The 22,621-nt window shown below is 36.3% G+C and overlaps 1 pseudogene; it reads right to left on the reverse strand.

Annotated features, from left to right (window-relative positions):
• Positions 1 to 5,611: 5,611 nt before the first annotated feature.
• LOC125666545 (uncharacterized) lies at positions 5,612 to 7,820 on the reverse strand (annotated as a pseudogene).
• Positions 7,821 to 22,621: the final 14,801 nt, after the last annotated feature.

Genomic DNA, 22,621 nt, shown 5'->3' on the forward strand with positions numbered 1-22,621 from the left:
ATAACCCAATACCCTGTTAACTTATCAAGGTTAGGTGTCATATATTGTCGTATATTGGTCGCACTCGAAATCCAATTTTGTGTGAAAACAAAATTAATTCTGGTTAACCAAATTTAGAACAAATCACAAAGATAAATTTTGTTATACAAAATTATCTTTCAGTGGACAAAAGTCATTTTTTCATGACAAAATTTCATTTTTATAGACAAAATTAAATTTTGTGTCATAAGTTTATTTTGTATGCAGACTAGTTTAATTTCAATAGAAATGAAAGCTAATTTGTAAACAAAAGTGAGAAATGATCTGACAAAATTTAAGTAAGTTCTGTTAGACAAAATTGAAACTTGTTAGACGAAATTGAATTCTGTCATAACAAATTCATATTTGTTTTACATTGTTTTTATAAATGATAATTTCAATGTTACGTAATGACATTATCTTTCAGTGGACAAAAATCATTTGTGTAGACAAAAGTCATTTTTGTCATAACAGAATTCATTTTGTAAGGTTTAATCGGATTTGGAAGTTATGCTAATAAACGAATATTTGTTGAATATACACGTAAATATTACGCTTACAATAGTTTATGTGCCCTTGAAAGAATACTTTTCATAGAGTTTTAAATTCTTCAATCCCGATTCTTGGTTCAGTAATCAGCAAGTACTTGATATCATAACCTGCCTTCCCTTTCGCTAATCAAAGTACTGAAGGTACTGAAACGAGGTGACGTTTGGCAATGAATGGCATGGATTCTAATGCAAGATCGAATTAAATGAAGGATATAATATGTTGGATGGTATTATTTGTAATCCAGAAGCATATGTTATACCTTCAATTTGAGGTAATGAAATGTGTTAACTGTTGAAACATTCTAAAACTGAGTAGCAAACATAATTAAGCTATATGTGAGGAAGAGGCCCATAGGCCACAATGCACATCTGACCTACCAAGGATGTGCTTAGTAGGAAGATTTTTAAAAATGTGGTCCCATCCAACCCCTTGGAGTCGTAACTAAGACAAACTTGAATCTAGACTAACTAAGGATGCTTCCATATCAATATTTTTAATGATGCCTTTGTTGTTCTTAAGAAGATTTTTTTTAAAAATCCTATATATTTCATTGTAAAGTATTGATCCCCAATTGTTGGCATACCCTACCCCTGGGGGTTATTACTTGAACATACTTGAATCAACACTATGAAACGAAGGTTTCACATAAGTTAGTGTTTTTTACTCTGTGGTTGTTATTGTTGAGATTTGTTAAAAAAATGTGACAAAATTTTCACTAATTCTTGGGTATTTCCGCTTAAAAGAGTTCATATGCTACCCTTCATATCTGATGACGACAACAACTGTCAACGCTTGAAATAACTTATTCAATTCTTGAGTCAAAGTTAAACCAGTCCAAGAAAATTTCCACTCTTGAAATATCAACTCTTGAAAACAAGTGTCAACTCTTGAGATAATTCATTCAACTCTTGAGATAAATCATATTTCGTGACAAAGAAATGTAAACTTGATTTCCAATATATTACTTCCAATGGAGTTCTTTTCTTGAATAACAAATATATTCACAAAAACATGTTCATTTATATTTCTTAATCAATGTTTACAGTTATCTGACTTGACCATGAAAGAGCGCGGGAAATGGCGCTCGGCCCTTTCGATCGAAGATTACATGTTTACACCCAGATTTAGTATTAAAATCTCAAAAAATGCGTCCAAAAGAAATATTTTGGTAAAATTGTACGAAATTAACACATTGGGTTTCAGATAATTACCTTGAGTTAATGTGTTGGCAAGAATATATCAGTTCTCTCAGGCAAGACGTTTTCTCCTTGTTGATAAACAGGATAGCGTGGCGCGTATGGATACAGAGAAATAGTGCAGAGTTTAATATTAAAATTCTAATTACACACAATTTCTGCTTGATAAATACAACAGATCACATACAAGGAAGACTTCTTCAATCTGACAAAAAACAGAATTTATATATAACAGTTTAATAAAAATGGAACATAGTATCAATGTGAACTATTTTTTGATAGGCGATAAATCGGCTAATTAACATAATTTTCAGACATAAGAGGAGACAGCTGTTTACCCAGAATTCCTAGAGAAAAATAGACCATGTTTTCCCCGTCTATATGTGAAAATGCGAATGAATACAGAAGCAATGCAAATCGTTTCCTACAGTCCAATTCTGTTTTTCTAAGATCGTGGAATAAAATGTTGGCAAACGACAAATAATTTTGATCTTGTTTACAAACCTAAACACTAATTCGCGATTCCTTTTGATGTGTGGACTTTGTTTCATATCGAAGGGATAAAAATTGCGATTTCATAAATTCTTATTTAACTCGCTTATCGTAGAGGGTAAACATATGGATCCTATATCAATCTCAAAGTGAATTGTGACAGTTTTTACGTTGCATTAGCATATGTGACAACAAATTTCTTATATTAAAAATCAAAGTGATTTCGCAAATGGTAGTGATTAAAACAGGGCGCCATTGAAGCTGGGGTCTGACATACGAGGCTGACTTACGTCACCTCGAAAAATGAGATTCCAGACCGGAGCATGCGCCTCTTCACAGGAAGTTGATCGATGTGAGCTGAGCTTAGAAACGTCAGTCATTGGCATTTCCATCATTAAAAAGAAAGTTTAAAGTTTACCTTCATATATGCTGTAAAAGCAGATTATATGTTAATTCGGTACAGTGACGTCAATATTTGGTATCATCATATTCCAAGCGGGGTCCGGAGTAGGTATTGATCTCCATGAACTTTATTGTATTTAATAAAATTCTTACTAATATTGCTCCTGTTAGAAAAAGCGAAGGGTCGTCTCGCCGGAAAACTACATTTTTTCATATAAAAATCATTCAAAGGAAAAGATAAGGGATACAGCACGCAGGTAGTAAAACCAGCCCACCTCCCTTCTCCTTCAGCCTTTGTAGACTGTGCATTCGGCAATATAATATGTCATTGGGAAGACAGTGTTTGAAATTAAGTACAAATAAAATTGAAAACACAAATATTTTTCATTGTACATGTACATTGCGTGCTGTAGCCGGTTTACATTCGTGCTTGAAACAAAATCAATGACAATTTGTATCATTTTTCTTTGATGACAGCAATACTGTTATTTCTGATTCACCACAAAAATGTGCTCGACACCTCTCTCCCTCCCCCCGAATAATCTATTTGAGTTGATTTAATTATTTTTTGCTGAAAATCTCTCTAAAGTTGGATAACAGAAATGTTATAATATCCAGTGAGGTATTTTTTTTTTTTTTTTTTTTTAAAGGGCTTATTTTGTCGGAGATATTTGGGTATGCAAGATATTGTTGACATGCTTTGGAGAGATTTTCAACAAAACAGATAATTAAATCAATTCATGTAGGTTATTCGGGAGTAGGGGCCGCTGGTGGTCTTAAAATGAAGCACCTGAGGAGAGTTTTAGTATATTGAAGTCTTGTGCAACCTGCATGATTGGTATATCTTCATTCAGCAAATCTTGTAACTATCTATATTTATGTCTTCGTCAGGCATACCACGTATTGAGGCCATCGTCGCATCTAGTACTCGGTTCTTTCTTTGCATGTACTGCAATGAAAGGCCTTCTTACAAAATCGTGAGGAGTTTTCATTTGCCTATCCATATTTGGATTCTGTTAACTAATTTGTATACAAAATCAACTTAAACAAAATTGACTGTTGCGACACGAAATTGAATTTTGTATTCAATTTTCATTATGTCTTACAAAACTCTATTTCGTCCACACAAAAATGTATAATATAACAAACTAATGTGAGTATACAAAATCACAAGAGTCTCATTTGGCGTCTCGAAATTAACATTTTGCGTACGAATTCAATTTTGTCTTACAGAAATTACTTGTGTAATGAAATTCGCAAATTAAATAACAAAAGTCAATATTGTATGTAAATAAGTTGATATTTGCATACCTAATTGACAAAAATGAATTTTATCATGATAATGTCATGACAAAATTGAAATTTTTGAAGACAAAATTGATTTATTTTTTTCAAGACAAAAATGATTTTTGTCCACTGAGAGATTATTTTGTACAGCAAAATTTATTTTTGTCATTACAAAAATGAAGTTAGGCCAATTCAACTTAATTAGTAGAAAAAGTATGGGGCGGGTGGGAGGCTTTTATTTTTTAATTTTTATTTTCTGAGAAAAATATTAAAGACAAACAAGTTTTTTTTTGTCAACAGATCCGATGGATATCAATCTATGCTATTTTCATACACTAAATCCAGGTTAAGCTTTAATTCAAGGATATAACAGAAATATACCTAATTTCTTCAAGATTTACGTCTGTAAGAACACAAGAAATTAAGAAAACCACATAGATATATTTTCTTCAGGTGGCATTTCACGTTCCTATACCGGAAATGTAAACAAGAAGTGTAAATACCAGAGTCGGACTTCAAAATATTCCGGAAATCGCAAGTTTCGCAAAATAAAAAAATTCGGGGCGGGTCAATTTTTGAGGGGCGGGCGGGGATGATAATCTATCAATTAAGTTGAATTGGCCTTATCATAAAATAAGTATGTATACCATATTTTTGTCAGACAAAATGATTCTACTATGACGGAATTCAATGTTGTGCACACAACATTCAATTTGATTACAAACAGATCAAGTCCCAACTGGTGTTAGGTAGATAGCTGTGTTAAAGCAAATCACTCCTTAAGTATTTTTGTTTAGTGATCTGCGATTTCAGGGAAGAATGACACAAAATTTATGTCAGTTTTGGTTTTGTAAATAGTGTACGTCTTTAAGATATTATTTCAAATGACAGGAGCCATTTACTTTAGCAGGGGAGAATGTCACAGCTGTTATTTAATAAGTGTACTGCAGCGAGCGCTATTTTCAAATACTATTGGTGCGAATAGATAATCGACTACGAGTGTGTAAGATAGTATGAAGAATAATTGAGTTTGTTTAGTCACGTGGTGTATGTCGACCTTTGAACTAGATGACAATCAAGTAATTTTATTTATACTAACCTCACTCATATAAAAAGATAAGTTCCCGCCGCTTTAATTTACCCCCATGAGATAATCCTTTACGATCACTCCAGGGACGTGAAAAAATATAAACTACATTTTATATTATACATGTATATTATTGGAGTCCTGGTAAGATTTATACGTACTTGTAAGAACTCAGACCAACATTGTCTTGGTTGGATCGGACCCTGCGACCGCTGTGTAGAAAAGATACACTTTTCTGTTTTAACGTACTTAGTTGTACTACACGCACACACAATGAGAGAAAAAGACACTCAAATTTAAGGCACTTAAAAAAAAATTCAATACAAATAAATCAATTTAAATTGATATTCATGGCTTAAATTAAAGTAACATATATTTTCACATTTTTAGCCAATGTGATGAAAACATGAAAATTGCATTTAATTCATAAAAAAATCCGAAATAGAATACACTGTACAAGTTACTAGGACACGCACGCACGCATGCACACACACATACACACAAACACTTGATTAATCAAAATTTCAAATAAAAATATGATATGACTGCCGATTGATACAGAGCATGTTTCAAGTGACTACTCTTCCGAAAGTGTAGGGCACAGACTATCTTGGTGTGCAGATCGTACATAAGGGCGTACATTTCTGTACAAATACTGCTGCCTTTCCCTCGTCAGTCCGACAGGAAGGAGAATTTCTGTACAAATATTGCTGCCTTTCCCTCGTCAGTCCGACAGGAAGGAGAATTTCTGTACAAATACTGCTGCCTTTCCCCCGTCAGTCCGACAGGAAGAAGAATTTCTCTACAAACACTGCTGCCTTTCCCCCGTCAGTCCGACAGGAAGAAGAATTTCTGTACAAATACTGCTGCCTTTCCCTCGTCAGTCCGACAGGAAGGAGAATTTCTGTACAAATACTGCTGCCTTTCCCCCGTCAGTCCGACAGGAAGAAGAATTTCTCTACAAACACTGCTGCCTTTCCCCCGTCAGTCCGACAGGAAGAAGAATTTCTGTACAAACACTGCTGCCTTTCCCTCGTCAGTCCGACAGGAAGAAGAATTTCTGGTAGAGCTGCGGCATCAAATGAAGGTGATCAATTCTTTTTCAAGAAAACCATTTTCTCGTAAAAGTCGACACGCTCCTTGACATAAACATTCCATGGTTTTTCTGATGTAAAACGGAAATGGTGGTATTTCCTTATGCCTTTAACCGCTCGGTAATAAGTGGAGAGAAAGGTTTTCCAGTCTCTCCAATTCCATGCATCTCCATAAAGCACTGTTTCATTGGAAACTGAAGATTTATTGACTAGCGTCTGGAACTGGCCTAGGGAATCAACGTCTGACCTTCGGAAGAGCTTACGAATGTGGGCAACACCACTGTCTACAAGACACCTGTAATATAAAAACGACAATCTTTTGATATTAACATACATCTTCGTGATTGATTCTTTTCACATATTATTCTTAAAAACTCCCATTTGCTTACGGGTGTATCCTGGAATCTGCATAATGTAATTGATGTCACTGTGACGACCAGTCATAACTCGCCAACATAAATAACCTAGTACATACTGGTTTTTGTTTTGTCCTGTTGGAATAAGTATATTTTTTACTGTTCTTACTATCATTACTAGAATCTAAATCTTGAACAAAACTCCCAAGTATATTGATCTTTCGTAATTTACAAACATCTCACCAGAACAGTTGTCTGTGTGAAGTGAACACAGGTCATCTCCCCAGATCCATGCTCAGTAAGGGCGTGGTCTAGCATGCTGATCACTGCATTTGGCCCATATGTCAGTGTTCCATCCGCTCCTTTAAAATAAAAATGGATATTGAAAAATCATTATATTTGTAACAATGTACATCACACCATTTCATACATGTATTAATGAATATAGAATGTACCTATTGTTTGATCTTCATCTGTGATGTAGTTTAACTGTTTTGACACACTGTCGACTCTCACACCAAATACTTGGACCCGGCGGGACTGTGCAAAGTAAGTAGGACCCATCTGGCGAGAGTGGTGGGGTAGTTGGAAGTGCTGAGCGAATTCGAATGTGTAGTGTACATTATTTAGTTCTCCTCCCTCCCACCTCGCCATCTCATTTGTTGCAGGTCTATGCAGCTCCTATAATCCAATCTTTCCTTCTTTGCGTCTGCTATATGTTTTTGAAAATTTTCAACAGCTGTTAGCTTCTCTTCTTCAGTCACGGCATCGATAATTTGTTTGCGCAAACACTCACATCTCTGGCAAATGTCATCCCTGGGTTTGCTGTCCATTTATGTGTGGAACACATTTCAACCATGCATCCTCGAAAGATGATATTCGCAGAGCACGAACTCCTGTCTCTTGACACGAAATGCTGTATCGCTGGTGAATGGCTTTTTATGGTGTCAGAAGAGGGTAGATAAATAGGAGGAATGTCGTCACTTCCTCTGGGAGCTTCTGGTTGTGGCATCCCCACTTCAGCAGCATAATTAGTTATAAACATTATGGCACGTTGTATTTCCTCGAATTGTAGAGCATGAAACGGTTTTTTCCCTTTATTTCCGTGCTCTCGTGGAACAGCTCCATGATCATCAAGATGTTTTGCAATATTTTTGAAAACTTATTCTGTTGTATCATATACGATCAGAAATGATGCTTTTCTCCAGATTGCCTGACTTTCAACACTATATTCATATCTCGCACGTTTGCGTTCCTTTCGTTTGGATGTTACTTTCTTGTTCCCAGCTCTTTTAATCGGACCCATAATATACATTTCGTTTTCCTTTTTTGTCATTTCCCTCAATCTGTAAATATGTTCTGTAATTTCTGATTTCCAAAATTTATCCAAGCAGTTACTAGAACAATTGCACATAAATTCATCTTCCACTTCAGTATTTTCGTCATTACTGTCATGTACAACACTATTCTCAATCTCTGAGCACTGTGAAACTCTAGACATTATTAGCTCCTGCTGATCAAATTCATCTGCTGAACCTTCATCCTCACTACATGTTCATCCTGATGGAGCCCAAAATGTTCCCGAAACAGGTCATCAAGTTCCTAAATGAAATTGATAGTTTAAAGTATTTATTTATATGTCTCGTATTTTAATGAAACATGAGAAGAGAGAAATTATTTAAAAATCACAAGGATATTACTAGTAATAAAAACTTTAACACCCCCCCTCCCTCAATTTAACAATGTCTATTCAATTAATTTAGCATATAATATTTTTTTTCAATACACCGTAGAAATGAAATAGGATTGGACAACAGTAAAGGCATATCAGAGTCGGGCTTCATAAATGGAAAGTCACATATATATACATGTAGCAGTGGCGGATTTAAAGAGGTCGCAGTCGGCGCCCCCCCCCCCCCCCTCACCCTAAAATTTTTTAATTTAAGGTAAATCGTGGTATCTTGTTTAGAAAAATGTATTAAACGCGATCAGAAGCGATAATTTCTTTCACTCCCGGAGAAATAAATGACAAAATCTTTTGATTTCTTGAATTACTTTGTTGGGATAACTTAACTTTCCAAAACCCCTCAATAATTGTGTCATTTTATTAATTTCACCTTATAAAAATGATAGAAAATAGTACAAATGACTAAATAGGAGACATATTTCAAGCTCTATAACATCTGTAAAATCCAGACCCTCAGCCTCATAGAGTGGCGCCCCCCGTAACCGCAATTCCTGTATCCGCCCCTGTGTAGATTGACCACTTACATGTACATGTATACTAACCGAGTTATTTCTCGGGAGAATTTTCCTTCTATACACTTCAGACTGACAATATTCTTTTCGTATAAATAGAGTATTAATAAAACCAGGTTCATTCTAAAAACATCTATAAGTTAATCAAGTTCTAAAGATGAAAAATTCCTATCTTATTTTAGATATCTATATATTTGTTAATTTACGGATGTCAAAATTCAAAATATTGTTTTACATCATTTAGCCTATATGTTTTTTTTAATGAGGAGGATAAAGTTTTAATAAATAATTTTTTTTCCATGAAGATACATGTATTTTAATTTTTTTAAAGTTTCACCGGTTTATCATTAATAGTATATTTATAGCTATCGACTATGCATGAAATCGTAATTTAGATAAATTCACACATCAAATTTTCCTTTGGGGTACCCCAACAATTAAGTTATTGTTAAATAGTATCTCTCTTGGATTTCTTTTTCATACAAAGTCTACTAAACCCAAATTTATCCAATTTTTTCATGACTTTTTACTACTTTGTAAAGTTGATATCGACTATATAATGAATGTCAATAATGTATAGCCTTATACATAGGGATGTACAACAATCGTCTGTTTGACATTGCGTCGATCCCGTTGACAACTGTAAACATTACAAATAATGAAGAGGATCTTGAATATTTAGAAAGTGGGTTCAACTTCTGTATTGATAATTATGAATTGTTTTTACCTCAAACTCATCCATGATTAGCTGTTCTAAGAAATGACATAATCTTTGATGAATCTTCGTGGAGTTGTTATACCTATCTGCTAAAAGTTTAGTTTGGTCCGCTGCATGTATGTAGAAAAAGAAACATTCCGACTTAAAAAAAAAAGAAAGAAAAAGAATATGTTTATCATGAAAATCAGTGGATATATAAATGTTTCATTCAAACATTTTGTTTTCAAATTGTCTAAGTCGTTTGGTTTAAAGTGTATTTAACACGTGGATCATCTGAATATTATTAGGCCTAGTGCACGAATCTTTACGGTGTGGCGCTACGTAACGTCAAATCTTTGTGACGTTATTTCTCTGTTCTATTGAATATGGCATAAGGACCATTTGTCATGGGTGCAATCACATGTAAACATACAAACATACATGTACATTGGTCGCGGGAGTCTTATGATGTAGTTTCGGAACCGCGTGGGCCCGTTGTTGCAGAATAGACTTTTTCTCCCGTATAGGACCCCCCCCCCCCCGGAAAATGGTCCCGAGCTAGTCGTTCCTCCTAAGAGGAAAACGCGTTTCAGTATATATTGAGTTTCCTCAGGGCGGAAAACACCCTGGTACAGAATTTTCCTCTCTTGTCTCCGGATTAGACCTAAGTTGGCGCATCATTCAATGTTGTGAAGTTTGCAATTCATTTCTCAACTTTAAGGTTCCACACTATGTTCATTTACAGGAAAAGTATGCCTTATCTACATGTATCATTTTTATACATTTCACTGAAAGATCACATATATAATGTTGCTGCAATAAGATAGTGCAACCTTTCCTAAAACAAGCATTTTACACCCATTCAAAGACATAGGATACTCGAATAAGCATAGAATAGACATAGGTAGGACGTTTTTACAGGCTTTAATTTACTAACCTACGCACAGGGATAACGGTTGCGGTAACTCAGTGGTAGAGAATTAGCTCCGTAACCGAGAGGTCGTGAGTTCGAGCCCCGCTCGTGCCATGGCCGCGCCAAACCTAAGACGTTGAAATAGGTAGTGATTGCTCCTTCGCCAAACGATCGGCATATAGAAGTGAGAAGCACGGGTGTCGTGGATATGACCTTAAAAACGAAGGTTCCGTGTGGCAGCAGGCGTTGGCACGTCAGAGAACCCCCACTGCTACGGCAATGAGCGTTAAGCATAGGTCTAAATTTGTGACACTTCATCTACAGCTACGGTTACGAAGGGAACGCTCTACTGCTGAGCTACCGCGACCGGTCGTTGGTCTCGGGAGGGGGTATCCTTTGCTGAATGAGATGTATATAAATGATATAATTACAAGTCTTCATAAAATGATAAATATAGACCTAGTCAAAGCTATTATAAGTATAACTAACACTAAACCTCTACACAGTTTTATGCGACTGGTCGTATTGAAATTAAGTTTTAGTTATATGGAGATGGAGATAATCAAGACATTTCATGTTGAGATGGAAGTCACTTTTTAAAAACCACGTCACTGACCATCCTGTCTAGCATTTCATTAATCATAAATGGACGATGACGCACGCACTGCTGACATTTAAACAATACATTTCTCTGCTGTTTCACAGGATGGTGAAGGTAGTAAGCACTGAAGACAAATATCATAACCCGCGGCAACCCACGTCAGCGGGTTATGTAAGGTTTTCCTGCAATGCCTGCATCCTTCATCACCCGATGAAACAACACAGAAAGACATTTTATTGTTTAGAATTATATTTTTATGTATTGTTTTCGAATATAAACTAGATTTCCGTACTAGAATATATGATTGACCCATTCCTTACGTTACACAGAACAACCAATGCATCCTTTGACGTTGACGACGCTCCATATTTGGTAATGATTATGCAGACATGTGGTACTAAAAACCGGACAGAACTAGTTTGCAACAAACATATATCCATTGGCGCAGATGAAAATAATGTCAATCTCAAAAGAATTATAATAGAAAAGATACAGTGAATGTAAATAGTATTTTCAATGTGCATTTTACCTTTGTCATTGACCATGCCAGCCCTATGACATTGCACACCTTCGTTATAAGCAGCTGACATTTTTAACGGAAAAGAAAGGGAGTTCGTTGTTGATGAATTTTTCTTTGCTCAATGTCTTCCCTCTGATGAAACGCATTGGGCTCAACACTATCAGTGTGGAACCTTCAAGAAATGCAAAGCCAAAAAGCCGTTGGGCATTTAAACAACATTTCAGCAAGAAAGAAAGGTGAAGATAACGAACAGTTATCAATCTCATAACTCCTATAAGTAATATAAAATAGAGAGCTGGGCAAACACGGTCCCCTGGACACACCAGAGGTGGGATCAGGTGTCCACGAAGGAGTGATCATTCCCTGTCGACCGGTCACACTCGATATGAGCCCTATATCTTGATAAGATAAACGGAATTATCCGTTGTCAAAATCATTGTACCATGAACGGCCTAACAATCGGTATAAAACACACGAGACAGCATTTGACCCAATGATAGGTTGTTTTGGCAAACTAGATCGTTGCAGCGACCATAGAATTTGCGAAATGTTGACTTTAAACGAGACTTTTGAATGATGAGATTCTGTCTCAAAACATGAATACATTAATTCTACATTATTGGTCGCAACGTTATTCTGCTCCAGTCTTTGACCCGCCTCCCTGGCCATGTATGGCTTCTTGGCGAATGATATAAAGTAGCTAGGAGAGATAAAACTAAATTCTATTGATGCATCAATACTTTAATTTGAGATACATTGCACAAAAAGGTGAAGACAAGGAACAGTGATCAATCACTTAACTCCTATAAGGAATAAAAAAATAAGTGTTGGGCAAACACGGTCTACTGGACACACCAGAAGTGAGATCATGTGACTAGGAAAAGTAAGGATCCCCTGTCGAATGACAACACTCTCTGATAGATAGATATAGATAGACATACACATTGAAATTATGTTCCATCCCCCAATCTTCTGCTTCGTCTATTCTTCCAACTCCGCGTTTTTCTCTCTTCATCTAACTAAATCAACTCATTCCGTCTCAGTCGGTCAATTCCTTTGGTTTACACTCACAATAAACATCAAGGGAAATACAAATGCATGGATAGCATTACATAAGGAAATCACCATATCTACCGTTTCGTTTAGTTAGTCCGGTCTAATGTATCCGACAATCTGTGTGACAATCATGGGGGTGGAGGGAATGATAGTACTCAGTATGGCGTATTTCACAAACCTAATATTTCCAATATCTCCTGATCTATTTAAGGTAGAGCTTTTTATATATATTAGTTTCAGATATAATTCACATTGTATTCCTGAAAACACATACTAGACAGTGTTCAGTATTATGCAGATACAATATAGTTTAGTATATGAATCTATGATACAAACATACGCTATCTACATGTACATATATAAAACTGAAAACAATTCTATGTCTAAGATAAATGGATTTAAAAGTTCGCAATGTTGGGTAATGTTTTTAAAATTCTAATGCCCCTTTATACATTCACGGATGAGACGCCAGATCATCAATTCGTGATGGTTCGTGACAACCTGTCATCACTGTATAAAAACCGTATATACACCCGACGTCGTCCGGGACCATCCGGCTTGGTCAAACCAATCCGGAAAAAATATTTGACATGTTTAATTTCCCCCCTGATCATCCCGGAAGAAAATCCTCCGTTTTGATCCTCCGTATTGATCGGTGTAGTTTCTGTGTACATTCATGTATCAACTGAGAGGTCCGTGTATCAACCGAGAAGTCCGTGTATCCACCTAGAGGTCCGTGTATCAACCGAGAGGTCGGTGTATCAACCGAGAGTTTGGTGTAGGCACCAAAGTATCCGTGTAAAGTCTGGGGTTCTCCGTGTACGAAACTTTTCTGCTGAAGAAGACGGATATTTACAGACACTACACGGACAATCACGATAAATGCAGGGGAGAAAGACCATAATAATCCGTGGAATATCCGCGTATCTCCGTGAAACAACCGTGCAGAAACCGTGATCTTCCGTACGCTCCGTGGTCACATCAGCTCACCGACCGGGATTTTTTTCCGGGAACTCACGGGTAACTACTGTGCTTATCCGTAGGGAAACTGGCATTTTTCGTGTCTGCATCGTGATAAGACCATGTTGACATCGGCATTTCGAGGCCACAAAGCCCAAAAGATGCTGGATCATCCCGTATGACTAGAATTTGCATCCAACGTCAACTGACTCCTAATCCTTGAATGTGTGAAAAGGGCTTTACATGTCATTCGTTGATATTTAACCTTGTGGTATTGACAGCAAGACCATGTTAGTGATGTTGGTATTGAGACATCCCAATGTTATGTGAATTGAAGTTCTATTTTATCATGAGCATTTGAGGCTAGATTGTGGCTAAAATATTGGGGTCAATTTTTTTTCAAGAGATGAAACATTGAAAACAGTATCATAAAAATCACTACAGCAGAATAACAGCGGAAACAAGGTGACTCAGGTGAGCGATGTGGCTCAAGGGTCTTTATTCTGCTTTTTTCGTCTACTCTCACAACTCCGGTTTTTCTACCGGTAACTCTTTTATTTAATCATCACATTCTGTCTCAGTCGCTCAATTTCGTTGTTTTACAGTAACAATAAACATCATGGGAAATACAATTGCATGGGCAATATTACATAAACAAATCACCATATCTACTGTTTCGCTTAATAAGTCCGGTTTAATGTATCCGACAATCTGTGTGACAATCATGGGGATGGAGGGAATGATAGTACTTAGTATTGTGTATCTCACCATTTTGAATGCTCGAAGTTTCCACTTTGAGCCAGCTTTGATTCGTGTTCCACTTTGTGGTATTTGTACTCTTTCTTCTTTCGCCATTGATACATTCTTCGTGACAGTTGTTGGTGGTGTCCTTTGATTTGATGAAGCAGCCTCAACATTTTCTCCAGAATCAACAACATTGCTCGACACTCCTTGAACATGCTTTGAACTGCATTCTTCGGGACAAGACCTTTCGTTATGTAAAGGTTGGACGTAAATCTGTATCACTCTCTGTTGGTTAGATGGTGAATTATCAACTTTATTGATGAGAGTTCGTATTTTCAGTGTTATATATACGTAAATAAAACACATAACTAATATCTCAATACAAAATATTGTTCGTGTGTAGTTGAGAACCATACGTGTATTGTTATAATACATAGCTTTTATGCTACATGACATGGTTTTCCAATTACCATAGACAATGTATGGCGGCATGAACAAAATCAAGGAAAGCGTGGTCGAGCATCCAAGAAATATCATTCGAAATTTCATGTTTGTCATCTTTAAAAAAAAATTCTTACGAGAGAGCTCGAGTGCACAGAATCTCTCAACGCATACGTACATAAGATGGGCATAAATGTTGTGTCGACCGATCAAAAATAACAGAGTGACCACAATGCACCCGTTGCCCTCATCACCTCTCCAAAACACCAAGTATAGAAAAAGACCATCAATGAGAATTTCAGTCACCGAAATAATCATGAAGGCAGCGCATTGGCTATGTCTTCTGTACTCCTTGTCCTTTAGCATGAATATTACACCGACAATGTTGAGAATGACTGCAACCCCCAGGATGAAACCGAGTATTGGGTAAACAAATGATTTTTCTTCTTCAAAAACATCGACAAATCCTTGGTATCCTTCCGTTATATTCATCCTTAGAATTCTGATATGAATGTGTCTCCAATGATGGCTAACTACGAATACGATATAAACATGTACAAGTCTATGCATATATTCTTGACCTTTTCATCTTTATATCGATTATTCCGTGCCACAAGATCAGCTCGTAAAGACAGTTATGAATGTAATAGAGAGTGACGTGTTTTCCACACGAATATTGGTTACTTACGCACTGACCAATTCCATAAAGTTCTTCATTTTTTTGATTTTGCTATCGTTCCTATATATACTTACTTTTACAATTTCCTCCTGAAGTCCTAGGATCAAATTGTACAGATCATATTCAACGGATGATGCATGTGTCACTATCGGATAATTTACAACATCAACTCATAGTAATTAGACACTTAATTGAAATAAAGAACTTGTGCATGTTTCATTGTTTTACTTTCTTATTACTTAGATAGCTTCGCACCTGGAATTTATAATCTTGTCAATTTGTTTGGAAGTATATGCCTAATCTATTTAATGATATTCCATTTCATAAGACTTTAATTAACATATTTCGTTGGTCTTTGGAAAAATCGATTTGAACATGCTGTATAAAATGTGTGAAAAACTTTCTGTTTGTTTTGTGATTATTGGCGGAAAACGAAAAGTGCAATTAACAGATCATTTATTAAATAACTAGAAGCTCGGAACCTCGAACTCCAATTTAAACCTTTTGCAGCATCATGAAAGGTGAAAATAACGAACAGTGATCAATCTCAGAACTCATATAATAAATGAGAGAGAGAGAGAGAGAGAGAGAGAGAGAGAGAGAGAGATTTGGGCAAACACAGACCCCTGGATATACCAGTTGATCAAGTGCCTAGGAGGAAAAAGCATACCCTGTCGACCGACCAAACCCGCCATGAGCCCTATATCTTGGTCATGTAAATGGAATTATCCGTAGTCAAAATCAGTGTGCCATGAATGGTCTAACAATCGGTATGAAACACGCCAAACAACATTTTACACAATGATATGCAATGTGCAGAGAACCTTGGGGAATTAAGAATGACATAGTTATTAGACTTATGAAAATCAGGTCTGCAGTTTACGTCAGGATGATTTTTTAAAAATCTAATTGAAGATAGCAATAAAACTAAATGGGATTTCTTAACACTCTAGAATATCTATTTTGTGATGTACTGAATGTGTAACACCGAGATTATCAATAAAAAAATTCAATAAATTAAAGCACAAAAAAAAAAAACATGACCAAATACTTCCGTTTACTTTTACTCATTGCCATTTTTCACCCCATTATTGCTCTCATTGTATTCCCGTGGGGATCCGGGTTAGAATAGTTCCTAAATAGCCCTTGCTTGTCGTAAGAGGCGACTAAATGGGGCGGCCCTTCGGATGATACCGCAGAGACCGAGGTGCCGTGTCACAGCAGGTGTGGCATGGTAAAGATCCCTCCCTACTCAATGGTCATAAGCGCCGAGCATAGGTCAAACTTTTGCAGCCCTTCGCCGGCAATGTTGACATCTCCATATGAGTGAAATATTCTCGAGAGGGACGTTAAACAGTATACAATCAATCAATCACGCAATGTGCTCCTCTACCTCTACCAAAGCATGCATGAATGTGGGTCATGTGACCCATAAATCACATGACATATTTAAATGTAACGTTGTGACCAGGTCACTAATAAAATCAACTATTGCATGGTTATATATTTTTTCAAGAAGTATTTTTAATCAAATAGAAATGAAATAGGTTTCCATGAAAATTCATGTTAATGTTCAATATTATATTTGAAAATTTAACCTAATACAAAGAAATATACATTTTTCGCTGAGCCAGGCGTGGTGTTGAATTTTTCGCATTTCCTCGAACACATACACATCGTAAATACATACATGTACATATGTACTATCGCAAGTTAGTATTTTACAGTAACAGACCGAACTGAATTAAATCATCACTATATACAATGTAATTTGTAATTAACAATGTTGAGGGGTGGGTGTCTAGCTGAAACCATGCTGCTCTTTCAATTAAACACAGTTTAAGGAGGCGGAGGTAATATGTTTTAATAGTTAAAAAGATGAAAATATCACGAAGTGATCGACGATATATTTCTCTGCATTTTTCAATTATGGAACTGGGGTGGGTGGGTCTGGATCCAGGCTGCATCCGGTCTAGCAATTAAACACAGCTAAGGCAATCGCATATAAATGTAGTAAATTATTTTTCTAAAAGGAAAAATTGAACTACACAGTGTATGTAAACGAATCCGTGCGCATACTTAAGTGAGTTGGATTTCTATTAGATATGGCTTTTGGTGATATGTTTGAAAGTAAACATAGCTCTCAACAAATATGTGAAGAACATTGCCTTCTTACTAGCTACAGGAAAACCAGAAGCGACACACGATCCTCCATCATGTGGGGAAGGGATATAATAATAATAATAATATTTATTTATATAGCGCCCTATATGACTATAAATAACCAATCTAAAGTGCTTCACACAATAAAAATGATACAGCATGTTATAAATGTAGTAAAGGGAAATTATAACAACACTAAGACAGATAAAACAATGCTAGAAAAACATCAATAATGTGAAGTAAAATTACTAAAATCTAAAACATGATATGCATGAAAAAAAGTTCCACGCCGTACAATCAAATGCTATAAAATACAATAGTTGAAATAAATATACAATTATATACTTGAAAAAGTCATGTTAAAATGATGGTAAAGAGACCATAATGATTTAATCACCTATAATACTAATAATATGCAAGTCTAAAAAATGTGTTTTTAAATGTTTTTTAAAAGTGTTCAAATTCTGACAACGGGGGAGGGTATCAGGCAGAGAGTTCCAGAGTGTAGCTGCTGCCACATCCAAACGCCTGTTTCCATATGTGAAGGTTCGACATCTAGGTCTAACTAATGTCAGTGAATTTTCAGATCTTAGGGAACGATTCGCTTGGTAAACAGTGATCACCTCCTCCAAGTATTTTGGTGCCATCTTCTGAATCACCTTGTATGCGTAGAGGATAATTTTGTATTGGCTGCGCCTGTCAATAGGAAACCAATGTAAAGAAATCAGCACTGGAGTTATGTGATCACTTCTCTTGGTACGAGTGATGATTCGTGCTGCCATATTCTGTATCCGCTGCAGTTTTTCCAAGTCGGTTGTGTTAATACCGAAAAGAAGAGCATTGGCGAAGTCGAGCCGAGATGTCACGAGGGCACATACTAGGGTCTTGCACGCATCTTCTGTTATGAGCCGATGTTACGTAGTTGATGATAGCAAGCACGAGACACAGATGAGATTTGCTTTTGCATGCACATTATCTTATCAAACCATACACCCAGGTTCTTCACAAACGGTGTCTCACTGATAATAGTGTCGGCAAAGTTCAGATGGTACGATGGTGAGTCAGTGACTATGGTTTTCAGTGAAAAAAACAATGAACTCCGTTTTGTCCTGATTTAATTTTAGCATGTTAACGGACATCCACATCTTCATTTCGTCCATACAAGCCTCAAGGCGGCTAGAGGTATTTTGCCAGTCATGTTTACGTTTGAAGACTAGATAGGCTGCATAACAGTGATATAGAACATTGTTTTTACGACATATTCCACCAATAGGTTTGGAGAAAATGGCATAGAGCCGAGGTCCTAGGACAGATCCTTGTGGTACGCCGCAAATGAGACGGAACTCATCGGAGATCCCATGGCTACTTTTTGGGTCCTCTCTGAGAGATATGACTTAATCCAATTAGGACCGAGCCAGAAATACCAAAAGCAAACTCAAGACGTCTTATCAGAATAGGATGATCAATGACATCAAAGGCCGCCGAAAGATCTAACATGATTAATGCAACGATGGAACCACCATCTAATGCTAATATAGATGTGTATTGTTTTCATTTTTAAAGAGATATTCAGAATTCATCATTGAAAATAAGACAAGTGGTTACATTGTGTAAATTTTCTAGTTAACCAAATGAATATCAATATCTTAACTTTATATGGCCCCCTTAAACTCACTTGATCACTTGACCATAACAAAATTGAAAGTTAAGTAATCACTATACAGTAATCCAAGGCGAAATTCAACAAAGTTTCAATACAATCATTTCTTGGTTTTTTTAATATTGAAAACAATTCATAGAAAATAACAAGACTAAATGCTGTTTCGGCAGTCTTTGACTTTATATCATATACATGTAGCATTGGGGAAACTTGACAATTTTAGAATGCACTAAAGTACATAAGCACATATGTAGATGACAATCCACGTTAAACCACGTGATGCGCTGGTTTGACCACTACGTAAATTGACGTACGCAGATGATGGAGACACGTCACTGAGTTAAATCACGTGATACGCTGGTTTGGCCACAACGTACAGTGACGTAAGCAGCTGATGGAGGCAAGTGTTATCCACGAGAGTCAATATGGCTGTCAGTTTAGGGGTACTAGATGAAAAAAATCCTCTATCAAAAACATTAAAACACAATACTGCAGGTGTAAATGTTTGTATATGTTCAAGAGCATATGTGCATACCATAGAAATATCCATACTTCATACCATGCACCAATATGACAACATGGTCTGAAACAAACATTGGATATCTAGACATTCAGCACGTATTCAGAGTCAGCAATTTTTCCATGTACAATGTGATAGATTGATTGTAGAAAAAAACTTTGCTAAAAGTTTATTTTTCTCATATGTTACTTGATGAATTCAAAGTCTGCATTTCGCAAATTCTATGATCGTTATAACAATCGAGTTGCAAATACAACCTAGCGGTCAATTGCTGTCTGACTTGTTTCATACCAATTGTCAGGCCTTTTTGGCACACCGATTTTGACTACGGATACCTGTTCAAGATATAGGGCTCACTGTGGACGTGACCGTTTGACAGGGGATGCTTACTCCTCCTTAGCACCTGGTCCTACCTCTAGTATATCTAGGGTCCGTGTTTGTCCAACTCTCGCTTTTGCACTGCTTATAGGAGTTATGAAATTGATCATTGTTTGTTGTCTTCACCTTTCATGAAGTTAAATGTGACTGTAAATCTAGAACATTGGAAGTAATTCCACACGTGCATCTGTACAAGATTTTACTAACTAGATAACTGTATGTACTCACGAAAATCTTGTTTGTATTAATGAAAAACAACTGGTACCCCTTGAGCATCAGTCATCACACATATGTACGTGTATCTTGAGTGTGTGCAGGCAAAACTGGACGTCAGCTACATGTGCAGTATGTAAACAAACAACAAAGTTACGCATAAAATCTGTAAAATATCTGTATCTCGAATATGGTTTATCTCGAATACCCCGCTTGAGTCGAAGTCGGCCGCCGGTCCCAGCCGTTTTCCCTATATAAATGATTAAAAAAAAACTTCTGATATTTCGAACACGGTAATCTCGAATACTCCGCTTATGTCGAAGTATTTTCAAGGTCCCATACCCCAAATTCACCTGGTTTATCTCGAAGTGCAGTCAATTTTCCGCTCTGCTTACCATACCTGGCGTCGTTAAGTCACACATTCACACCCGCGGCTACATTAATTATAATTAATGACCGCTAATCCACGCTCGCTTTTTCCGAGTAGACCCAGGTCGCCACAAATGGTTCAACAGCTTGGGTGATTAGTGAAGCCTTCCAACATTACGGCTAAAGTTCACCGCCAATTATGAACTAACACACCCGATTACAGGGATGGTGTTTTGAATGACACACGCTATATCATTAACATGCGGGTTAGATAAACGCACAAAATGGTCGAAGTACGCTTGAAGGTAATGCTCTTATTAACGATAATGCATTTAATAATACCCACTTCATCATTAAAACTAGTACAGAGATAACACGAAAATTTATTTAATAAACATTTAAAAGTTTTTTTTTTAAATCCATCTTTTTTGTTTCTTACGTGATAGATTCTTTCATTACAACGCAATAACTACATACCAGTCGAGCCTGGGCATCAGCAAACTTAAAGTAAGCATGCAGGCACGCTCATCTTAATTTTGAAACACATTGTGAATTCAATTGGATGCTAATATATTTAAAAACGAAATGTTTGTCTTTGAAATTCCACACTATTAATTCACCAACTTGCATTAAACTATAAGAAACCGCAACAGGGTTGTTGTTTATAATGCAAATCCCATAATATGCATACAATATCCTCCTTCAAAAAAATATCCAAGATTGATTTTGGATATCTCGAACCCCCGGATATCTCGAAGTTTTTTCGAGGTCCCTCGGACTTCGAGATAGAGATATTTTACTGTAGTATCTCTAAAGTATTGTATCAATACATAACACACAATACATGTTACAGTGAATAATGTCTTGCTTTGATTGTTGATTTTGGGTTTCATGTGCTGAAACATCAATATTTTTTGTTGAAAACGTTTTCCATCCAATCTTCCCTATGATACCGCCATCAAGAAAAGCTGTATAAGATTCATTTATCATCATTTAATTACGTTGTTCAATAGTAAAACAAATATTTTCTCATTAAAAAGCTTTTATTAACGTTTTTAAAATTGCGCGTTGGAATACACGTACTCGTACGTAACAATTAAAACGACATTAAATTCAAAATAGCTGTGTCTTCAGGTCAGCTGGAGTTACTAAGCAGAATAAAATGTATTGGACGCCAAATAAAGGGTACAATAGTTAAAAGATGAATTAGATATGAAGGAAGACGACAAACGGTGACTCGATGTATGCTGCAATGTGTTGGAGGAGACGTTGAACATTGGTTGTATCGTGGGAAGTGTGGAATGCGACTAGGCATCTGAAACTGTGGTGCAAAGGAACTTATCCATGGACGAAGATAGTTGATATGTTCTATAAATATCGATAAGGTTAGAACGGCGAAAACGCATCCCAGAGAAATGTAGTCACGAGTGCTTAGTGCAGATCAACTCTTGGACCAATGTTTTTGTATCAAGAAATCTCAAGTTTTTTTCATCCACTCAGCATCGTTGTTAAGTCATCACTTTAAAAGTTATTATATGAAGCAAAAAAAATCAATGCAAAGTGAGCACTTTAGCCCACCATATATGGATGGAAAATGAACAACTTTAAAACCCAGTGTTGTAATAACTTAGTACCCTATTATCCAGAAATTTCACAAAATTTATAAAAAAAAACTTACACTCTGAATGAAGTAATATGTCAATTAATTACTTGTAGATGTTTTGTCGGTGTTTGGATGTACATATTAGTGTATATATCAATTTTAATTATTCACACAGGTCTGTCTATTAAGAGGTCCCCTTTTGATATTAAACAGGTAAATTGACCAACAGTGTATACATGTTTCAGCGTTGAGCTCATAAGATCACCGATGCTCATGTGTTTATAGTATGTTATAATAGGAGCTCTCGTGAATAATTTGTTATATATTTAATCTTCTTGCATGTAATGCTAAAACTTATTTA

This window comes from Ostrea edulis, chromosome 7 (genome assembly GCF_947568905.1).
Source record: "Ostrea edulis chromosome 7, xbOstEdul1.1, whole genome shotgun sequence".
In the NCBI taxonomy this organism is placed as follows: domain Eukaryota; kingdom Metazoa; phylum Mollusca; class Bivalvia; order Ostreida; family Ostreidae; genus Ostrea; species Ostrea edulis.